This window comes from Zea mays, chromosome 6 (genome assembly GCF_902167145.1).
Source record: "Zea mays cultivar B73 chromosome 6, Zm-B73-REFERENCE-NAM-5.0, whole genome shotgun sequence".
Lineage (NCBI taxonomy): Eukaryota > Viridiplantae > Streptophyta > Magnoliopsida > Poales > Poaceae > Zea > Zea mays.
In genome coordinates, this window is record NC_050101.1 from 164240046 (window position 1) to 164248590 (window position 8545).

The following is an 8545-nucleotide window of genomic DNA, read 5'->3' on the forward strand; positions in this document are numbered from 1 at the left end:
TGAAAATCGTGCGCATAAGACAGTGCACGCAGGTTCTGGCTCAGATCAATTTAAGCGTAAAACTTGAATCAAAACAACGTAAATGAGTACAGATTTTAGCGTAAATTGTTATTCTATTTCGTAACGACGAATGTGGCACGAATGTATGTCCCTCCGCACTAGGTTGCCATAAAACTTATCAAGAAATATCGTGAATTGGCGTAAAATGCATTAATAAATGTTATAAATTGGTGTAAAATGCAACAAGAAGTGATTTCAGGTAATTGTAGCGTAAAATGCATGCTAAGCAGTTGCAAGACAATTGTTTCAGATTTTACAGTAAGACATAAGAGATAATTATCCCTGTACTCAACTATGATAATGTCGTGTTTACAGTTTAGATGTTGGTTCATACACGCAAGACTGTTTCACCATAACACCACTGTTAACATAAAACTGAGTAGAAAAGACTCTTCCCGCTTTCGTAACGTGGAGAAAACCATTGAAATCCATATCTGCAAACATAACATGAACTGTTGATATGATCTTTCCTTGTTACTATGATCATCTTTTCCAGCTTGTTATGACCAACATAACCTACAGTCTAAACGGAATGCAAACTTGATTTAGAAGATAAGATTACCAAAAGAAAAATCTATTGATATGATATGACTATAAACATGACTACAAAGATCATGTTAACAATTATGCAGTAACATTATAAACCCTAGTAATCTAAACCAATGATATAAACATGACACCTGGAGAAATGCAAGAATCTCTTGATATGATGCCAACAAAGAACCACCAACATCCAATAGGCCTAGAGTAATAGGTCAAAACTACGTTTTTAGCCAACTATGGTAGCTATATGCCTATATTGTGGGCCTCTTTTCCCACTCATTAGATTTTAGGAAATTACAAGAATAAGTTTTTGTGCTGCCTATAGTAAGTTGGTCAATAATATTTGGTGATAGTATTGGTGCTTTACCGACAACACTATCTAGTTATTCCTAAGATCATAAATTATAATCAGTGAATAGAGAAATTAGGATACATGTTCTTAACTTTTTTCTTTTTAAAATATAGCTATTTGTTGCTTTGACCTCTGCATCATCCCAAAGAGGGTGGCGACCATTGCATAGCGGTGTCTTGTAGTGTCATCAGATTGTTGCTCATGTCAGTAAGTCGATCCCAAGTTACCTGCAAGAAAAGGTAAATGCTCCGCGACAAGGAGACTGACAGGACGGTTCTTCAAGTGTATTTCTTCCAATTTGGTGGCGCCAGTCGATGGTTTCAATAGTCACCAGTCGCCTGCTGCCTCGGGTAATCTAGAAAGATCCATTTATGCTCACTGCAACCAAGCATTGTTCAGCTTAGCACAAAATAAGAACGGAAGCATAGAAAGGAAACAAGTATAAAATCGTTTGACTCACGAAGCTAGAACTAAAAGCAGCCAATTAAGGATTGTACTACACAAGAAGAAAGTGTGGCTTGACTAATTCAGGCCTACACAAACTGACAAAAATAGAAATTCATTTGGAGAACAAATTCGAACTCAATATTCATCTGAGGCTTATTTGTCATTCAGGTTTCTCATTTAGTAGTCTCCCCATCTACCAAACAACTAAACTAAACCTCTCCAATTTTAACACCGATGGGCATGGGATGATCTTGTCCCCTCACAGTTAAACTGAATCTCTCCAATATGTTTAGGCTATAACTGCAATTACACACTACTTATAGTAGAATAGATCACAAGAAAATGAAGTCACCTACACCTTCCCCTTTTCTAATATGATTAGCTGCATTCAGAATGCAGGAGTTGCTAATAGCACAAGCAGTAGAGAGTAATTTGGGACCATCCAACCCTGCATATGAAGGGTAAATTCAGTAATCAAGAATCATCATATCTATCTATCGAAGTACTAACAAACTAGTAAAAACTAGCAAAGGAAAGATAATTAATCAAATAAAGTACCAGATCCATAACAAGAATCGCATAACTCATATTTGTAGTTGCAAAAAGGTACACAGAATGGGGTTCATCTTCTTATAGGAAACCCTCAGCTTCAATTGCATCTTCTTGAGGATTTTACATGTTTTGACTCAAGCTACCACTTTCTAGAATCCCAGAAATACTGCCCCATCTCACAGCAGCAGTGTCCAACCCCTAATCACACACACCTCTCCCTTTTGAACTGCACATGGGCGAAAACAGCTTTACAATGAAATCTATTTTGGCGAAAACAGGAGCAAAAGCATTTTCCTGGACTAGTCCGAGTACGACTCTTCACGAATTTAAAAGCACTTTTCAGCAGAAGTCCCAAAACACTCTTCAATTGGCCAAGAACTTGCCTTAATGCACGTTGTTCTAGCAAGTTAATAGCATGTATCATTCATACAAATAAACTAATCAAGTTCGCACGCACATAAGCAACAGCCAATACAAAATGAAGAACCAAGAACTGATATAGCAACATATTACCTGATATTCATACCACTGTGATAGACACTTAGCCTTTGAACGATCCTCTAGGTGAGCCTTTGGATCAGTGACCTCCTCATCCGCCCTGTAACACAATGCAAGATACAGAGATTAAAGCAAGAAATCAAATTGAATCTCTAGAATTAGTGAACTCGACAAAATCAAATAAGAAAAAAGCCAACTACCATCTAGACCAAGCCAAACATTCTATTCTATCTATAATAAAGAGCCAGGAGCGAACCTGCTTCCTCAGTGCGCCACATCGTCCTTTTTATTCTCCATCGCACGATCGCATTTTAACGAACAACCGTCGATTTCTGGAAACTTCTTGCAATGCACTGCGAATGGATAAGGCCGTTTATCTCTTTCCCATGACACCACCGAAGCAGCCGCATTGTCGTCCGGCCTCTACATTCTCTTGCATCTTTTCTCTCCTCATAACAGTTTTTGATAATCCATAGTTCTCAAGCTCTATAACAGTTTTTGGTGCTTCTCTGCACATATACTAAATAAAATCCTGGTAACCTGAAAATGGTTGAGAATGGGAAATTAAAAAGAATGTCAAAACATAGGACAGTTTAATAGTTACTTCAATATATGATTCTTTGTTCTCATTAAGGAAAACATGGTATGAACTAAAGATGTGGGTTCCTTTCCACTAAAACATAAAAATATATGTGGGGTAAAATTGTGTTGTAGCTCACCGAGCCAATCGCTTCACTTAATAGTGCCATACATATGCCACTTCCAATCATCTTCACTCATGTTTCCAAGCGCAACATTTATGCCTCCCTGCATAACATACCCTTGTAAGTTAGAGCACAGCTGAAGCTCATAAAATGGCAGTGAACTGTAGTACTACAAAAAAAATATACCATGCACCAATCCTAAAAACTTATGTGCAACCATAGGCCTACTTCAAAAAATTGAAATGCCGTTGCTGGTTCAAAGAAAAGCCTTAACTAGAAACAACAGGCCTCCAACAATGGACTACATGATTTTATGGCAAACCATACATGCATTGTACGTCAACAAATATGTAGAAAACTGGAACTAATTTGAACTATATATACCAGTTTTATGCGACATATTGTACGATGTACACTCATAACTGAATGCCAATTGTAGAACTCCAACACCAGACTTTCTCCTTCAATCAAGGAAATGCTGGATTAAAAGCAGATGGTCCATGCCTCCTTCAAACAAGATAGACACAGAATACTACTCAAGCTAGCAGTTCAGTGCCAGTTAACAATATACTTATTTTAGTAGGTTCAGTATCACACTGGAAAGTGTGAAACTATGATTTGTCATGCACTAAAGACATTAGTTATCTTTTGACAATACAAAATCATTGTCACTCCATATTAGGTACTACCTCCGTTCGGATATATATGTCGCTGCACAGTTCAATTTTGTACTAAACAGTGTCATATAAAAAAAATCGGAGGGAGTATTTCTGTACGGGGAAAAAGGAACGAGGATGTGCTAGGATCCAAGAAAATCTATTGAATTACAAAAATATAGTGTCCATTTACAATTGCAAACTGAGAAATCAGTTTCTAACACTAATTATTGTTGTACAGTTACAGTCAGCATGATTATAAATCTGATACTGAAGAAGAAAATACAAAGGTATAACTCTCCTCTCCCTCATTTGGAATTCACATTCACAAATTTATTAAGTATAGCTCTTTGTAGTAAATAAAGTGAGTACATACATTCAGAAAAAGGATGCTCCATTTTTCCTTCTTCAGGACCAAACGACGAGCATTAGCCAGATCAAAGGAAAAGGTGATACGACCTCAATTGGATCACCTCCAAAATAGGTAACACTCCTAAATATATACCTCCTATATTATACCTACTTGGATAGTATCCATTTGCATGCACGACATTTACTCTTCAACTTATAATATACCCAGATTCAAAAATGATCGATTGTATTACAAAAATGTAAGAAATGACCTTTACATATTGTGTAGCGGGATCGACCACCAGGTCCAGACGCATTGGCTCCGTTCTGGTGGACTGGGCCGCGTGCCGTGTGATGGGGCCGACAGTTCTTGTGTAGCGGGATCGAGTTCGTCTCTTCTGGCTCGGTAGGCGAGGATGCCCTCCATCGATGGCGGTTGACGAAGCCGATGTCCTCCCCGATGGCAGATCTCGGTCATGGTTGGGCAGAACGCACGAACAAGAGCGGGGCGGAGGCGGGGGCGTGGCGGAGCTTGGGCGTTCGGCCTAAACAGGGAGCAGGGGCGCACCTCGGCGCGGCGGCACCGGCCGCTCGACGGACGTCTGAACGTGGCGCCGGGGAGGAGCTCGGCGGTGCTGTAATGCCCCCGTGGTCACCGGCGATCACCGGCGGCGTGTGCTGTAATGCCCCCGTGGTCACCAGCGATCACCGGCGGCGTGAGGTGAGTAACTGAGAATATGGAATTACTGAAAAATCAAAAATGTCTGAGAAAACACGGAGAATGTTTGAAATAAAAAATGATTTAATATTTCCCTGAAAATAAAAATGACTTAATGTTTTTTTAAAATGACTTAATGTTTTACTAGCAAAGGGAGTCGAGTCGCGTGGGGCGTGAAAGGAGCCTAAAAGTCGTTTAGAGTGTGAATAGGCGAAACCTGAAAATTATAAATTTTGAACACACACTTCGCTCGGGGTTAGGATTAGAAATAATTAATATTAAATTCGGAGTGCGAAAGATAGTTCTTGCTATGAGTTGCTCAATCAATGTGGATAACTTTGGGAGCCAACTCAAACCAATATGAGCAAGAGAACTTTAGAAAGCGGAGAGAGGAGAAACAAATCAAAATGTGAAGATCAACACAAGTGGACGCGGTGATTTGTTTTCCGAGGTTCGGTTTCAAAGAACCTACTCCCCGTTGAGGAGGCCACAAAGGTCAGGTCTATTTCAATCATTTCCCTCTCTCAATCGGTCACTTAGACCGGTCGAGTGCTGCTTCTCAATCTTATGGGTCACTAAGACCCGCAAGGATCACCACACAATTAGGTGTCTCTTTCTTGCTTTACAAATCACTTATAAGGTTTAGATAGAGATGAAGAAGGCACGATTAAAAGCCAAGCAACAAGAGCAATAAGAAAAGACAAAATCACACTCTCTCAAGTCTTTAATCACTAATGATCACTAGTCACAATTGTGGAACCTGGAGAGATTTGGAAGCTTGAATGTGTCTTTGGTTGAAGTGAATGCTCTTGTATTGAATGAGAGTGAATGAGAGGCTTGGATGAAGTGAATGGAGGTGGTTGTGGTTGTATTTATAGCCTCCAACCACTTCCTAGCCGTTGCTCCAATTCTGTCGACCGCAGACGGTCCGCGCCCCTGGTCCGGACGGTCCGCCCCTGCACATCAATGACTGAAATCGCAACGGTTAGCAATAACGGCTATATCAACGGCTATAGTGCATTTAATGTGTCGTCAGATATCAGATAAAGCAGTCATAGACGGTCCAGCCGTGCACCTCGGACGGTCCGCGAGGACGCTAAAAATGCATTTTACTGAACCCGTCACCTTTGGGTTTTTCTGGGTTTTCAACGACCAGACAGTTCGCGCTCGGTCTTGGACGGTGCTCGCTTCTCCTTCGGATAGTCCGCGGTGTAAACGATGTTTTTGGCAGTGTTCCTGTCCGAGGCTTACCCTAGTGTCGCGGACGGTCCGTCGCAAAGGCTCGGACGGTCCGCGTATAGGTGTTTTTCTAAAAAGCTTCTCATGTCTGGAATAATCTACGGTATTCCAAATAGTCGGCTTAGAATAGTTGTAGATGAACTTATGCACCTGAGAAATGATCAACTAGGCAAACTAGTTAGTCCATAAGGTTTGTGATGGTCGTCAAACACCAAAATCGATTATAGGAAATATTGAGGTCATTTCCCTTTCAGAGCAGAGCATGCATGAAGGGAGCCGAGCCGTGTGGGGCGAGCGTGGCCTTGATCGGACAGGTGGGTGGGCGTGCTCATCGGTCCAGGTGATGGATCGTTGGGTCCATCACCCAAGGTGATATATATATATATATATATATATATATATATATATATATATATATATATATATATATATATATATATATATATATATATATATATATATTGTGTGTGTGTTGTGTGTGTAAGTAATGAGCTTCGCTTGATCGCCTTCTGTGTTGTGCATGATCTTAACTAGGTTTAGAGATCACCCCTTTCTGTGTAATGTGAGAGTATTATCGACTCATTTGCCTCGTTAGCTAGGTTTAGTGATCACCTATGCCTGTCTGCGAGAGCATGTACCACCGGCTTAGGTCGATTGCTCCGACGGTAGGGTTTAGTGGTCACCCTTTTCTATGTATGTGTGAGCATGTAACACCAACTTAAGTTGGATCCCGACTTAAGCCGATTGCCCGATTGGCTTTAGTGGTTACCCTTTTCTGTGTATGCGTGAGCATGTAACACCAACTTAAGTCATATCCCGACTTAAGTCGATTGCCCCGTTGGTAGGCTTCACTGGCTACCCTTTTCTGTGTATGTGTGAGCATGTAACACCAACTTAAGTCAGATCCTGACTTAAGCCGATTGCCCCATTGATAGTAAACATAGGTATAATAGAGTAGTATGAAGGAATATGACTGAATACTCAAATGAGAAACCTTCTTTATTGGATATAGATTTCAAGGCACAAACAGTAGCTTGCCATTTAGAATTGTTGGCGCTGCTAGGGGTAGAAATTTTTGGAGGTGCTCAATGTTCTAGGAGTTACCTAGGATGGTGATAGCTTGTGTTGCTCTTTGAAAGTGCATTCATCCCTTTTGTGAGTTTTGGTGATTTGGATAACAACACATTTATAGGTCTAACAAGTTTGCTAAGTGTTGAACATGAAATTCAGTATGATGAACATACTTGAATAGTGTATAATGATAAGTGAACAAAGATTCAACACAATGTTAAATAACCAATGAGACAATGCAAATGAATATAATATGGTCTATGTATGGGTTTGAATATATATATGGACAAGACCTGAGAAATCACTACATACATATGATCAGAATAGAGGTTGAAGTGATTAAGAGAATTGGTCAAGCCAAAGTGAATAAGAATTGAGGAATCATGAATTGACTTGATCGTATTACTATTAGTCCATATATGTGTCTATGAGAATCATAGTAGAGCTTGATTGATCTTAGCATTTATATCTACATGACATTCAAGCAAGCTTTACAATATTGAAGAAATGATTCTCTCAATGGATGCTCACATGTGACTCAAAATGGCTTGATAGGGTGAAGATAGCAAGGAAAGGGCTTCGAGGGACCAGGCGAAGGTGAAGTCCAAGTGACGGCTTATGGACCGAGGTACCATGGCTAAGGTGAAGAAGAGAGTACTTGCACTAAGTTAATGAACTAATCAACTATGAAGAGTTATAAAATGTTGATGCATCAGTAAGGTGACTTGAATCCATGATTTGAACTCACATATGGTGAAATGGTACAAATCACAGGGTTTGATTTGTGTTTGCTTCAAAAGGCTAGACAAAGATGTTTGTGATCCTTATGAAGCAACGCAATGGAGAAATCACACATGAGACACCAATTACTCAAGGAATTTACTTAATAATGTTTTATTTCACTTAAGTATAGAAATCATCGTACTATAGGTGCGGCTCCAAAACTAGTCGTTGGGCAGATATTGATGTGGAGGACCGGTTAAACCGCCCCTAGGGCCGGTTCAACCGTCTGGTGGTCAGACTGACAGTCAGTCTGCCATTCACAGGTCAGACTGTTCAACAGGTCCTGACACCGGTTGAACCGCCCCTAGGGCCGATTCAACCGCCTGGTGGTCAGACTGACAGTAAGTCTGCAGTCAGGAGGTCAGACCGGTTAGATGACCCTGACCCTGTTCAACCGGTTTTGACCAGTGAGGTCTAGAGAAAAAATCCTGGTTGAACTTTCCCTGGACCATTGAACCTGCCTGGATCCCGGTTGAACTTGCCCTGGACCCCGGTTGAACCTGCGTGGACCCCGGTTGAACTTGTCTTGGACCCCGGTTGAACTTGTCCTAGACCCCGGTTGAACCTTCCT

The 8545-nt window shown here is 40.7% G+C and overlaps 1 long non-coding RNA gene across 5 annotated transcripts; it reads right to left on the minus strand.

Annotated features, from left to right (window-relative positions):
- Positions 1–253: 253 nt before the first annotated feature.
- Positions 254–4929, minus strand: LOC103630464 (uncharacterized). Of its 5 annotated transcripts, none has more exons than XR_002262908.3 (6): positions 4436–4929; positions 3172–3259; positions 2709–2992; positions 2468–2552; positions 1183–1850; positions 254–583 (listed from the first exon to the last, which is right to left on the minus strand). It is a non-coding gene; the product is annotated as an uncharacterized lncRNA (long non-coding RNA). The 5 variants fall into 5 exon arrangements; XR_555078.4 differs by having other exon boundaries at positions 254–1333; positions 1755–1850; positions 4436–4894; XR_555080.4 differs by having other exon boundaries at positions 254–1333; positions 1759–1850; positions 4436–4893.
- Positions 4930–8545: the final 3616 nt, after the last annotated feature.